This window comes from Somniosus microcephalus, chromosome 21, assembly GCF_052327205.1.
Source record: "Somniosus microcephalus isolate GS21.2 chromosome 21, FLI_Smic_1.0, whole genome shotgun sequence".
Classification (NCBI taxonomy): Eukaryota; Metazoa; Chordata; class Chondrichthyes; order Squaliformes; family Somniosidae; genus Somniosus; species Somniosus microcephalus.
In genome coordinates, this window is record NC_141007.1 from 66,634,697 (window position 1) to 66,648,931 (window position 14,235).

The 14,235-nt window shown below is 41.5% G+C and overlaps 1 protein-coding gene across 7 annotated transcripts in view; it reads left to right on the forward strand.

Moving 5' to 3' along the window:
• LOC147102900 (BAR/IMD domain-containing adapter protein 2-like) overlaps positions 1-14,235 on the forward strand; it is a 101,503-nt gene that overhangs the window by 22,703 nt on the left and 64,565 nt on the right. The window contains exon 1 of one of the 7 annotated variants that reach the window (XM_085963817.1): positions 12,368-12,491. The exons of 5 other annotated variants lie outside the window; for them this stretch is intronic. The gene's annotated coding sequence lies outside the window, so the exon portion shown is untranslated. Of the gene's footprint in view, positions 1-12,367; positions 12,492-12,578; positions 12,685-14,235 lie in introns of those variants that run through there. One more of the 7 variants, XM_085963820.1, reaches the window with a different exon arrangement.

A 14,235-nucleotide genomic window follows, 5' to 3' on the forward strand; every position in this document is an offset into this window, starting at 1 on the left:
TTTCTATCTTGATTTTTATTTTCAGTAAACTTTTATTAGTTCTCATGCTCCCACGAGAGATATTTCCAGGATTCTTCTGTACACAAATATGGTCTGATGTTCTCTTGGGCGCATGGCAGCGTTACAAAGTATGGGCAGCTGATCTGCCTGCCCAACAGCTTGTTATCTGATTGCTGCTGATGAATGAGCTGGTTTTTGATCCCTGTGTTCTATGTTAATATTGCACCTAATTTAGTAAGGGAGCAAGAGATGATGCTGTGGGAGCACCCTTTGACGGACCCCAGACAAGTTTTTTTTACCCAGCAACTGTTTGTATTTTCATTGCATGCATATGGCACCACTCCATTGAGCACTAAATTATGTTTGCAGCTTAGTGTAAATCAATTAGTTTAGGCCACATTCCTTTTTAAGGGTATACTGTAAAAACTGAAGTATAATTTAGAAGTCCCTCAAGTCGTTTTAAAATAATTAAATCAGTAACTGGACTATAAATGTTCTGTGAATTTTACCACACGGGCTTGACAGAGCAAGGTCTTGGTCCAATGGCAAGGGGGATCCAAGACGATCGGAGACCAGGCTCTGCTACATCGGCCTAGCACGCACACACACACATACTGCTACTGCCCTCCTCCCTCCTTCCCGCAGGTCCTCTCTGCCTGGGTTTCATAGGCTGCAGTGTGGTCCTCCCGACCCCGCTGCTGGTCTGCGCTGCCCCTGGGCCCCGACCTCGCTCCTGGTTCCCGACCTCCTTTTATAGTGTGTCTCCTCCCAGTGAGTGTGTCCCGCGGTGTCTCCTTCCAGTGAGTGTCATTCAGTGTATTGGTTAAATAAAGAAAAGCGAGTTATATAGCCTAACAGGCAGCTAGACTACTGAATACTATTTCTGAGCATATTTATAGCAACAGGTCCATTAGTGTGACATGTTGTTTAAGGATAATACAACTAGTGCTTTGTACTGTCGTCAATTACAGCAGTTCTCAACAGCATAACAGCCGATAGAATTGTCTTTTTGAACACAAGTATATGCAAGACTGTCTTTTTAAACTGTGATCAGAACTATTCTCTCTGAATGTTAACAACTTGCAGTGTTCCTTTCATAGTAATGCTAACACATTTGGGAAATGACAGTATTACTAGAGTAGACTTCATCTTGCATTTGTGCATTGTAAATATTTTGGCTGAGGTGCCCTAGTTTGACTACACAGTTAGCATGGATGATTGTCAAGGTTTGACAGTACTTTGTATTTTTGCTATTATGCTTGAGGTTGCTGGTATCATTAAGATGTTGGCAGTGTTAACACATGCTCATTGTGTTTTGCTTTCAAGGGGTATTGTTCTGTGGTAAACAAACTGCCCACTTGGCAGTAGGCAGCATGGCAACAGGCTGCACTTTTCCTCAGTAGTTCTGTTTTGTTTGAAAATGTGAGCCATTCCTGGAAAACTTTCTATTGTATGTGAGGAGTGCTTTGTTTAAACTCTTCAAATTTGACATTACTGGGGGGAAATGCAAATGATTCATCCATTTGTTAGTTTTGATAATGTCCTGAGCGGTTCTGAGTTGTTACATTAATCACTTGTTAACAAAAAGGACACAATTCTTCAGATCCGTCTTTCGGATAAGAAGTTAAACCGAGGCCCCATCTGCTCTTTCAAGTGGATGTAAAAGATCCCATGGCTCTATTTCGAAGAAGAGCAGGGGAGTTATCCCCGGTGTCCTGGCCAATATTTATCCCTCAACCAACATCATTGAAACAGATTATCTGGTCGTTATCACATTGCTGTTTGTGGGAGCTTGCTGTGTGGAAATTGGTTGCTGCGTTTCCAACATTACAACAGTGACTACACTTCAAAAAGTACTTCATTGGCCGTAACGCGCTATGGGACATCCTGAGGTTGTGAAAGGTGCTGTAGAAATACAATTCTTGCTTTTTTTCCTTTTTAATTTGGCTTTTCTGTTCTTGCATCTAAGTTCTCCAAACAACATTACCTTTGGAAACTAACATAAATGGAGTATAGGTCTATGAGAGAGAGTGCCAGTTCCAAAAAATATGGGTAGTTATGTACTGTTGACTCGCACCTACAAGGAACTACAGGAAACTTTCTGGTATCCGGCACTGACAGGACCGAGTTGGTGCCGTCCCATCAAAACTGCCGTATAAACCAGCGCTAATGTTAAAACATACAGAGCTTTTCAGCTCCGTGTGAATCAACAAACCCTGTTGCTTAGCAACAGCTTCAAAGCAGTCAGCTGCAGCTGCAAGTGTCTCTAGCTGAAGCTGTTGCTTAGCTACAGACCTTGCAGAGCCTGACTGGGGGGGAAAAAAAAGCAATGAGAAGTAAAAAAAACTTATAGGAAACGGCTCCTGAATTTTGCCGGTAGATAGAGCTTTCCGGACTTTTAACCTCCGGTTAAACGAAAGTTTCCTGTATGCTGATACTACTTGGGCTTATTCACTTTAATATCTTAGTCAGAAGATGGGAAAGGCTTTCATCTTTGTTTTTGCTAAATTGAAAGGACTGCCATGCTTTAACCAATTTTGCCACCCAGTCCTACATAAAGTAGGAGATTTCATTCCCTTAGGAACTTCTATGGTCATCTTGACTGGCAGATGTCTTTGGCAGCTGCCTATTATTTACTTGTATTTGTGTGGCTGACACTTCAGTTATCAATATATATTTTCATTTTAGTGCATTTTAAGCTTTTATTTGAACACATGGAATCATTATCATTAACTGGCCAAATTTGCTGTTGAAAAATGGAGGGAGGGAAGGAAAGAAACCAAATAACATCTTATGAAAAGGGACTTTTTTTAATCAAGGATCCTAGGAACATCTGAGATTGCATTGGCTGCTAATACTTGAGATAGTACGCTTCAAAATACCCTGTTGAGCTGTTAATTTTTTGTCTTTTAATATTCCTGTGAAGCGCCTTGGGACGTTTTATTACATTAAAGGCGCTATATAAATCCTTAAACAGTGCGAAACGCTGATTTTATAGGTTCTGCTCTGTCTTCACTAACTATTCTGTTATCTGTAGTGAGAGAGCAATGCCATTTGTAGTCCTATGATATAAGACAAGTCTTTCTGTCAGTGTCTATTTGATTATAATCCATCTTTTGATTCAGCCACTAAGTCACAATGTAATTTTGCAATATTCAGTGTGATGAAAAGGCTACAGTTTCAAAATGACATAGCCATCATAAGGTATGAAAATTAAAAACCCAACTGAATAAAAGAACTAATTTTGTTTTGGATAGCTTGTGTATATTGGATTTCCAAAAATACTGTTTCTTGTGCATGAAAAATATATTACAGTAACTTCCTTTGCAACTTTTTTAATAACCTTTCCACAGGGAATTTGTTACACTTTTTGTATAAAGATGGTCATACTGCTACTCAGGTTAGAGGTTCAATACAAGAACTACCAAGCACCTGTATTAAGGGTGCAGTGATACGGACAATTTTGTGTTGCTGCAAAGCGATTTCCCCTTCAAAGCGTTGCAAAAATGACAGTATAACTCCAGAGTCGATTCCCGACCTGGCTTGTGTGCAACAGCATGAAACCCCTAGGATGCCCATCTCTCGTTGCCTGGGCGTGACCCCATATTGAATATAATTTCAGTGCACTGTCAAGCCAAGTTTAGTGCTCAAGTGGTTCATTGGACCTTCTTGACAGTTGAGAAGCTTATATTTAAATATTTTGAGAGACTGCCGCCTGCTCTCTTTTTTTTTTTCAAAACATTTAAAATGTATTGCCTGGGAGTTGAGCTCTGTACCCTCGCCACCAATTCCATCCTCTCCTTGGCCACTATCTCAGGTTGAACCAGACTGTTCGCACCCTCACGTGACCCCGAGCTGAGCCTCCAACATCATATACGCTCCATCACTGAGACCGTCTACTTCCACCTCCGCAATATTGCTCATCTTTGCTCCTGCCTCAGCCCTTCTGCTGCTGAAATCCTCATCCATGGCTTTGGCACCTCGAGTCTTGACTATTCCAATGCGCTCCTGACCAGCCTCCCATTCTCCACACTCTAAACTTCAGCTCATCCAAAACCCTGCTGCCCGTATCCTATCACACACCAAATCACCTTCACCCATGTGCTTGTTGAGCTACATTGGCTCCCCTGCCCACGCCTCCGATTTAAAATTCTCATCTTTGTGTTTAAATCCCTTCATGGTCTTGCCCCTTCCCATCGCTTAACCTCCTCCAGCCTTACAACCCTCAGAACTCTGCGTTGCTCCAATTCTTGCTTTTTGTGCATCACCCCCCCCCCCCCCACATTGGCAGCTGTGCCTTCAGCTGTCTATGCCCTATGCTCTGACATTCCCTCCCGAAACCGCTCTGCCTCTCCCCACTTCCCTCTCCTTTTAAGACGTTTCTTCAAACCCACCTCTTTGACCAAGCTATCAGTCACCCCATCTAACATCTCTTATGGCTCGGTGTCCATTTTTGTCTGATTACACCTCTGTGAAACACTGGGACGTTTTTCTACTTTGAAGGCGCTATATAAATGCAAGTTGTTGTATAACTCTGGTTCTGCTGGCTGCATATCAATAGTATAATCACAACACAAGCTGAAACAGAGTTGCTAGCAGTCAGCATGTGTCCCAGACCTTTCTGTTTCTAGAGCCACTGCACAAACACTTCCATTTTGAGTTCAGAGAGGTCAAGGCTTATTTTTAAAATAGCAGTTACTACTTACTACACAGTTGTTTAAATTGGAAAGGAAGTCCATGGGCACTTCAGATTGGCTCAGGAAAACAAAAATATCTATTATATATTATAAGCTTAAATTTATTGGCTTCTATTTGTAAATGTCAGTAGTAGTGGTGGTGGTGGTGGTGATAGTAGCAATAGCAGTGGTGATGGTAGTGGCAGCCTTGGAAGGAAACATTGCCAGAGGGACAGGACTTGAAGTTTTTGGGAAGTATCCGATGTTGCTGTAGTAAAGAAGTACTCTTGACTTGAGATCCAACTGAATTGATTGTTTGCCACCAACGGGAATGTATTAGAGACCTTTTTATGTAATGCTAATACCAAATTACTCTATTGTTAAAATATTCAGGACAGGAGCCAAGAAGGTTTGGAATTAAAATGCTTCTCTAGGTCTTATTAAAAGGTGTTGATAAAGCTTCAGTTTGGGTAACTTTTGTTGAAAGCCTTTTTATTATGTCTTTCCTAGCTGTGCTAGATTAGGACATGTTTTATAGTGAAAGTAATAGCTGCTGCCAACAGCTTTGTCAACCGTGATTGGATGGTGAATAGTAAATACTTTGATTGGGTTTATGGTCAGTAAAGGCCTGCTTTTTATGTTGTCTGTAGAATACAAATATGCCAAAAGCAGCTGGTTCCTGAGAGGAAACCTTGGAATAAACTTGAAATACAATAGTGAGAAACTAACTTGTGATGTTTTAGCTATCCTCAGCAAGGACAAAAGGCTTTCATTTATTTTTGCTGCAGCCTAAGGAGTTCAGATAGGCCTACGGCTGACTCATTTATGACCTTTCTACCAGGTGTGCCTTGCATTGTTTGTTTCGAATAGTTTTTTAAAAAACTGGAACATCAATTATATTAAAAAAATCTTTTGCAATTGTTTCAAATTAATTTGACTTCCCTGACAGTAAGTTTAAACTTGAGGTGGCTAAGGATATGCACTTTATGGCGCTGTAGTTGCCAGGTCAAGTCACACTGCTACCCAATGCTTGGCATTTGCCAGCCATTCCTACATGAAGCTGATCTGTAACAGTTTTGACTGATGGTGCAGTGGAATTAGCTCATTTACTTTGATAAATTTCACAGCATCAGGCATGCAGTTAGCTAGACATTATGCATCATGATTTTCATTTCTGCTTATTGGACATTTCCCCCCCATTGCTGTTCTGTACCAGTGGGTTGAGCTTTTAGTCTCTCCATCACCAGAACAAAGGGTAACTGCCGAGACCAGAGGTTACAGACATTAGTGTTGAGTATAGATATTATCAACTTAAAAGAATATATTAAAGTTTATGTCAAAATTATTGGTAGTTCTGGTCATGATAGATTAGTAATGCCATTCGTTGGTGCCACCATGCGTTAATAGTGATCAAGCTAAATAGATTTTTGTTGACAATATTGTTAAAGGCAGCAAACATTCACACCAATGGGAAAAATATCTGCAACCCCTTCTCTTTCTTTCCTCCCTCCCCCCCCCCCCCCCCCCCCCCCCAACCAATTCGAGGTCTATCCATTTCAAATTGAAAGATCAACATGAATGAATCCGTTTAGAAATGTAAATGGTTTGTATCTGCCCCCAGCTCTGTCTCTGGTATTTTTCTCAATCTTTTATAAATCCTCTTTCCCTGGGCCTCCTGTAAACCCTCTGACCTCTCTTGTACTCTGTGTCCTAGAATTGATGCCTGTTTTCACATTGAATACAATCCATCCTTCTGTTCACCAAAATTGTGCTGAAGCACAGCAAATATTTAAAAAAAAAAAAAAAAAAAAAATTGAAATCATCCTCTTGTTGGTGTACTCCCTTTGCAATCAATGCTAGGAAGCAGACCCGCTCCATGGGAATCCCCTCAGCTGATATCACTGGAACACATCTGCTTTCCTTTTCACACACCACATGGCGTATCAACAGGGCTCTCTACACTGTGTTGGAAAAAAATAACCTGAGATGCATCAAGGACGAGTAGTTAACACGAAGTACACTCCAATTAGGAAGTAAGTACATGCTCTGAGGAAATGTGGATGTATTTTCATCCATAAAGAAATTGGAAAAACAAACGTTACAGAATATTTGCACTTGAAATACAGTGCAGCTAGTTTACCTCTGGATGATGGTTTTATAAATTGAGAATAGTCAATATTAATTCCAGGGGAAGAAGATCTTCTAACTTTAAATTCTGTAGTTATAACTGGGGCAAAAAAGGCCATAATTTCAAGCTTCCTAAATGGGCAGAATAAACACTTCAGTTTGTGTAATTCAGTAGTTACAACATGGCTTTACAAAAGCATTGCATTATTCTACATTTAATTTTGTACCAAAAATGATGGCTGCAGTTCTCATTTAGTTGCCAAGTGTGTGCGTTCATACGTGGCTAACTGAAGACAATACAAAACTTGACATGTAGTGTACTGTGGTGAGTAAACCCATACCTAAAACCTGTCCAGACAAATCTTTAACTCCTTCACTGTAATTGCCCATCAATAAAACCATTTGGCAATTTACCATCATGCCTAGGGATTGCTAGATGTGGCTCAGTTGAGCTCTCTTTCATTAACCGGTACAAATTATAACTAATACTGTATAACCAACCACCCTTCAGAGAACCAGTGCACTACTGAATGAATGAGTTAACTTCTGCTTGCCAAAGTCATCAAAGAGGAAGTCCGACAACAAAATCATGAACTAACATTTCTTTATTAACACACTTTTATGATAGTATATTTAGCATTTTAATAAGCATTAAAAGTACCCAAGGTACTTGAGTAGATGTTAGTAACTGAATTAATACAAGGTTACAAAGGCAAGTATATCTCTGTAACTCTACGACAGCTGGGCTCTACCTTATTACAATTTTATATTCTGCTCATTATCCAAGATTGGCATAAAATTAATAAGATTAGTTAAGTTAGACTGACGAGTTAACAAGGTAATGTTAGTTCAGCTTATTGCTAATAAGTTTGACGTTTTTAGCTTTGATTCTCAGATCTTATACAACCTTATCCTTCCGAATCGGCATAGTTGAGTTGATGGTCTCCCCTCCCTCTGGGATTTTTGTGCTATTCCCTGGGTTGTCAGCGCAGTGAATCCCCATCTGCTGTTGTAACATTTTCCCTTTTCTATTTTTTAAAATTTCACTTTTAGTAGAAATAACTTTGCTTCTGTTCTTGGAAATTTAACTGTTGTGGAGTATTTTAAACCAACACTCGACACAAGGTTTTAGATCGATAGTCAAGTTGTCTTTATTGCACCGGTGGGGAAACAGTCTGCTCTCTTAGCCAGATTTTTCCAAATTGGTACTGCAAACACTACATTTTTATACATTACAACACATGTGACCAGTTCATTCAAAATTCATTCCTGTCACCTGATTGGACCATGGCCCGCATGCATCTTCACTGGTTGCCTATGCCGTGTTACATTAAAGTACCGCCTTTATTACCGAAAAAGTGTATGTCTGTTATCCCACAAGCTGTTGTTGCACCTATGACCTTTGTTTATGCCAGATGGGGTCTCGTCAACATTGTACTTCTGACTCATTGTCCTCCTTTCCTGCCTCTCTAGGCCTCTTTACTTCCAACTCATTGTTCCACTTTCCTGCCAGAACAGAACCCACATCCTCCAGGCCTCATTATGGTTCCATGTCCGGCTAGGTCATCTCAATTGCCAGCTCAGCAACCCAGAAAAAGCCTACTACTGCAAAAGGCCTATTAGATTATGGCCTAGAAATTCAGTGGGCTGCGCCACCAGTTAGCGCCCAAAGAGGGCACTCAGTGGCTTTAGCGCCACTGGCCACGCCTCCCGCGATATTTAGCGGGGCGCTAATGGCGGCGTTAGCTTGTAGCGCTGCGCCGCCACCGATTATGTCATTGGTGTGCGCAGCGCCCCGCTCCCGCCCCGATCGCGATATTTGGTCGCGCCCGCCTCTGTAACGCCGGTCGCAAATCGCGACCGGTTCACAGGGCCTACCTGTGGCGGTAGTGGCGCAAATTAAAGTGGAGGTGCGGAGCGGCCATTTTTTCCGGTGGCCGCCTGCCAGCACCACCTCGCGCCGGCCTCCTGATCCACCCCCCGGGCAGTGCCGGCTGTGTCCCAAAAGCCCGGCACTTCTCCTCGGTGTCAGGCTCTTTTGCTGGCACTCGTGATCGCGCTGGTGCAGGCCCCTCCTCCTTAAGAAGGGGAGGAAGGCCTGCAGTACAGCAGCGCGCCGTGCCACAGCATGTGGCGCTGTGGCACGTAGCGCGGCGATATTCAGTTTGAGCGCCCCAAGCGGGACGCGGGGAGCCTCGAGCAGCGCCCCGAGTCCCTCTTGGGGCGCTCCCACTGAATATCGGGAGGGCGCAAGCGGCTCTGGCCGGAGCGCAAATTCCGGCGCCCAGGCGAGCTTGGTGCCCCAAACGCGGCGCCACCGAATTTTTAGCCCTATTGTCTTTATTACACCACTCCGTGAAACTGCCAGCGACGTCAGCCCAACTCTTTCCCCACTGCATTATTAACATATATAAGTGATACACTGAACCATTTGCCCATCTCTAGCTGGAGTTTTTAAACTTAAAAGTCTCACTCTCAACACTTTCTCAGCTTGGAAGTCCTGCTTCAGAAGCTATTCATTCCTTCAACTTTTTGGACTCATCTACAGATTTATCAAAATCTCTCTTGAACTCCTGCAACCGCACCCTCTTATCAAAAGCCTTCTGTGCATCTGAAACGGTCTAATCATCTGCATCAAAATATCATCTTTAACGCATTTAATTCTCAAAGTAAGCTTCCTTCTCCCACCTTTCATGCTATCTTGACCAATCTGAGTGATGCTTTTTGTTGCAAGGACTCTTTTTTGATAGATACTTTAGGCAGGCAGACCTATAATGAGCACATTTTAATTACTTGATGAAAGATAGATCTGCTCATTAGTTGCATAAAAAAAGCTTTCCTTCATTTTGAATGACAACATGAAGACAGGATTAATGAGTTATGTCTCCCTTGAAGGTCCTTTATCTTGACAACAACATTATTTTCCATTTGACGTTGACAAGCCTGGGTATACCAAGCGTTGGACATTAATTGGGACTAGATGCTAACTGTGAAAGATTCTTTGGTCCTGTATTACTACCATGACTAGGGACAGGGTCACTGGCAAGGCTTGGAAGCTAAGCAGAGCCAGGCCTGGTTAGTACCTGGAGGGGTGACCATCAGGGAAGACCAGGTGCAGAAGGTCACGGAAGGAGCCCCGAGGAGGGGCGGCTGGTGAGCAGGCCCGGGCGTTGGGCTGAAGATTGTCGGACAGGAGGAATGGTGGAAATGGAATGGCGGCGCGCACAGACGCAGCGGCTTTGCTTCTCCCAGGACGGTGCTATTTATGTTTAATGTTATTTGTACTGGACTCATGGGAGCTTGCAAGATCACATTTCGTTGTTCATGTACTTGTGCATTGTACAATGACAAAGTTGAATTATTATTATGAAGTACACACAGTTCTTAGCATTAACCCTTTCTGTTTGCCATAGTTTAGATTGTTGCAAATAGAGAGATCATCTCTGAGCTAAAAAAAACACATAATGGTGATAGTACAGTTTAATAAAGCTGATTGACTTGAATGATACAAACATCTTTACTAAGTTGGATATGAAACAGAAACTGACCACAACAGTTAGCAGTCTTTTGGTTAGATGGATTTATTTGCTCTTAAAGTTTTGTACAAGTATTTTTTTAATGTTCTGTGGGCATGAGGGTTGTTTTTTTGTGGCCTTTTCTTGCTCTTTGTTCTGCCTGTAGCAGCCTATTCCTGATTGGTGGGCGTGCACGTTTTGCATTTCACATGCTCTAGGCCTACACCATGCAAACCTTCACACAATTAGGCAATGGAAGGGTTTGTAGAGTCTGATAAATGACCATTGATTATGTAGCTATGTAAGTGGGAAAAGTCAGCTTCAGAATCACTTAAACTATGATCACATACATTATTACATTTTCTCTTGAAATGTCAACTGAAGAAAACTAAAACTTTGAATTACTGGCTTGGTAAGCGTATTGTAATCAAAAGGAAAATTATTGTTACTTTACCTTATGGGCTTCTCGCCACAGAAGCTTATCTATTTGGTATTTTGGACGTTATTTTCATTTCACTTGGCATTCTCCCAAGTAAAACAGCCAACCATAACATTTATACCCCCCTTATCCCTTTGTATCTGATGCTTTATTTGAATTTCTTTTCAGAACCAAAGTTTCCTTTTGTATTTAATTTATTTTATAGGTTGTCCTGAATAGTGTACCCAATAATAGCACTTCATATTTGCACTGACAATAAAGACCTGATTATTGACATCGGAGCACTAGGATGATGAACAGGAAGTTGAAACATTTTAAATTTCTCCCCATATCTTATCTTGTATATCTAAAATAATATCATTATCTCTTTCTCTGTAGAATTGCTATTTCAGCCACTTAGTACAAAGTGATGGTGGTACTTTTTAATGCAAAGCTTACACTTCGTAAGTTTGTGCTTAGACTAAAGTCTTGGTCTACAGCAGTTACATTGCATTAGCCTAGTTATGAACTTTATCAAGAGTAGCCTGAGTTGCATCCATTTTGAAGTTGAAATCTTCAAGTGCAGTAGCAGTAGGCAGCACGGTGGCATAGTGGTTAGCACTGTTGCCTCACAGCGCCAGGGACCCGGGTTCAAATCCGGCCTCGGGTGACTGTCTGTGTGGAATTTGCACATTCTCCCCGTGTTTGCGTGGGTTTCCTCCGGGTGCTCCGGTTTCCTCCCACAGTCCAAAGATGTGCGGGTTAGGTTGATTGGCCATGATTAAAATTGGCCCTTAGTGTTAGGGGGGATTAAATACGTGGGGTTACGGGGATAGGGCTTGTGTGGGATGGCTGTCGGTGTAGGGACCGGGTGCTAGGGTTTGGATGATCAGCCATGATCTCGTTGAATGGCGGAGCAGGCTCGAAGGGCCGAATGGCCTACTCCTGCTCCTATCTTCTATGTTTCTAAACTTACCAGAACATAGTGGTTTGATTCCAAATTGAATTTGAAGCTTTCAGCAAATTAATGGATACATGGATGCACTCTTGAGTCTCCTTCCATTAAAGAATACAGCCAAGTGTCCATTAACCATGCTTTTAAAGGGTCTGTGGGAAGATTTTGCAGTAATAGTATGATGTTTGTGTTGAGTTGGATATGAATTTGCTTGGGGCTTTAAACAGTTGCTACAGTGTTTGAAAGCGTTAACTGTACCTGAAATATCAGAAGGGAGTGGGAAGGTATTTTTGTGTATGTGTGTGATACATATTGGGACAGGTTAAAAGTTCTAACTACACTAAGTGGTTCTAAACACCTGTGAAGTTCCCTATTTGTCTGAGCCAGCTTTTAAATTGGCTGAAGCAATCAGTAGTTAAAAAAAAATGTCTTGTTACTGCCTGAAAGTAGCATTTTGTTCCTGATTTCAGCTTGGCTTCAGTGGGGAAAATTGTTTTTTGATGGCATTGGGCGAGAGTAATGACTGTCTGAGCAGTTTGTCTTCAGAACAGTTTTGAGATGCCAGCAACAGCTGTCCTGTATAGACTGAATAGTTTGTGAAACTGCTGACATTTTTCTCTCCCCTTTAAAATTCCAAAAATAGACCTTTGAACGACAGGATAATGACTCTGTATCTAGTAATTCTAGTTCAACCCTGACGAGATCAGTCGGAGAACCTTAGTATTTGCCAGTCGAAACCATAAATGACATTCAATCCCTATGGCTCTTCTGGCAAAACGCGTTTTTCTACCATATTTCAGGTTGGTTCATTTGCTGGCAAGAGGCCTGCTTTTCTGTTTTATATACTGGGTCTTGCTTGTAGGAAAGTTAACGACTGACTGAAACACTGATTTGCTAGTTATGTGAAAAATCTAATGTGCTGCAAATGCACTGAAGTGTTTGGAGTGAAAAGTGATGACTGCATCAAGCATTGATAATGAGATGTGCAGATAAGTAAGTACATCACAGTCCAAAGCCCTTTCATTTGGACAGAACAGCTAATCAGAAACAGACAATTTCCTTGTATTCCAGCTGTGTTTTCCTCGGGCTGTTAATGACAGATGAGTGAAATCAGTAGCTATGGAGCTAGTCACACTGCATTTAACATGAAAGAAAATCTGAAGCGAGCAGGCTAACATGACAAGATTCACTAATTAGTGACTGCATGCTTAATTTTCCATCGATTTTGAAAAAAATTCTGTTTCTTTAATTTTTTTTGTTTAAGAACATATGCCGTCGGATCTTAAATGGCTTTGGAGACTTTGATCAAACTACACTGTACGTACAGTGTAAATCTTCTTCTCATTTTAAAACTGTCACGTTACTGGATGATTTGTGGATGGTGTAAAGATAGTTTTCTTTAGATAAAGTTTTAGTGTATACACACTTTCAAGTTTAAATCTCTATTATAGATAATAGACTGATAGTAAAGCAATTGCCGTCTTATGTAATTAGTCAGACAGCTAATAACTGCATCATTATGTTGTAAAGAAACCTGTGCCTTGAAATTGGACTCTTTCAATATTCGAATACGACCGTGTTAATAATACACACTAATATTTAAAGATCCCAATATCAAGGCACTATTAAAAGCTTCCTGGTGTATTAATGTTGCAGAACACATCCTTTAATATAGTATATATGAAGGTGTACTGCAGAGTCTATCGTCAAGTACAAGAAACTTTGGTTTATCCGGAGGTTAACTGTCCGGAATGCTCGAGCCACCGGCAAAAATCAGGAGCCGTTTCGTTAGTTTTTTTTTCTTTTAGTTGCTTTTTTTTCACCAGTCAGGCTCTGCAAGGTCTTGCTGAAGCTGTTGCTAAGCTACAGAGATGCTTGCAAGGTATGGCCGACTGTTTAGAAGCTGTTGCCAGATACGGAGCTCAAAATCTCCGTATGTTTCAACATTAGCGCTGGTTTGTCCGGCAGTTTTGATGGGGACGGCAACAGCTCGGTCCCGTCGGTGCCGGATAGCACAAAGTTTCCTGTAATCAGATTTATCATGACATCTAAGTGACATTAACTATTGAAAATGGGCAAGATTTGTGTTTGGAGTCAGTGGGGTAGAAAGTGGTATGCTTTGCAGTTGTAATTGAAGTATCAACTTTCCAGAGTAGTATTGTGTGGCAATGATCCTTCCATAATTAACTGATGCACTCTTTGGAATTCATCCAGTACATTGTCTTTACTGCTCTTTCATTAGTGAGAAAGGTATTTATAAATTTACTACAGGAAACTTTCTGGTATCCGGCACGGACGGGACCGACGTGTTGCCGGTTCATCAACAATTCCAGATAACCGAACGCTATAGTAAAAGATACGGAGCTCGGAGCTCCGTATAAAGCAACAAACCCAACAGCTTCAAAACAATCAGCACAAGTTGCAAGCATCTCTGTAGCTTAGCAACAGCTTCAGCTACACCCTTGCACAGCAACAAATGGAGTAATAAAAGTAATAAAAGTTATCTGAACCGACTCCTGAATTTTGCCGGTGGATAGAGCGTTC